This window comes from Oryzias melastigma, linkage group LG24 (assembly GCF_002922805.2).
Source record: "Oryzias melastigma strain HK-1 linkage group LG24, ASM292280v2, whole genome shotgun sequence".
Classification (NCBI taxonomy): domain Eukaryota; kingdom Metazoa; phylum Chordata; class Actinopteri; order Beloniformes; family Adrianichthyidae; genus Oryzias; species Oryzias melastigma.
This window is the reverse complement of record NC_050535.1, coordinates 21,527,029-21,527,748: the sequence shown is the minus strand read 5'-3', so window position 1 is coordinate 21,527,748 and position 720 is coordinate 21,527,029.

The window sequence follows — 720 nt, the reverse complement described above, 5'->3', positions numbered from 1 at the left end:
AACTCAAAACATGTTTAAATCCAAAACTGATAGTTTAGCTTTACATGTCAATTGCATTTATTCGTTGATTTTTGTTGTTTGTTTTTTTCTCTTTTTAGTTTATTTTGCTTAATATGTAATGCAGACGCCCCACAAAAACAGAACAAAGTTAATATATTTTCCAACTTTTAAAGACTGCATTATTAGCAGTTTCATAAATGACCTTTCACAATCGTTAAAAATGTATGCATTATTATTGATGATAATAAACGTTTTCAACCCATTTTAATTGACATTTATTTAATAATGTATTATAAGTTTTTTATTAATCTCCTTATTTGTCGGGTCAGAAATTATGTCAGCAAAAAAGCTTAACACCGTATCCTAAAGATGATTTAAAGTGTTATATTTTACTTAATTATTGATTCAAGTACTATTTTTATTATTATTTATCTCATAGAGCAGAACCCAAATGAATAAACCCTGATGACCTCTGGTGGACAAATGATGAACTGTAGGAATGTTAACAGACCACTGTGTTTTTGTTTTACATTACTGTAAATATGGCTGATTTGATCTTTTTTTGTCCTTTTGGGATTTCTGATCTGGCTCTTCAGTGGTGAAAGCTTGGAAATGTTTCTTCAGATAAAGTCATCATAATTTGAACAGACCCCCCTGAAGCATGCTCAGTTCAACGCATGGTCAGTTGACCAATGACAGTAAAGCTCACAAACTCCGCCT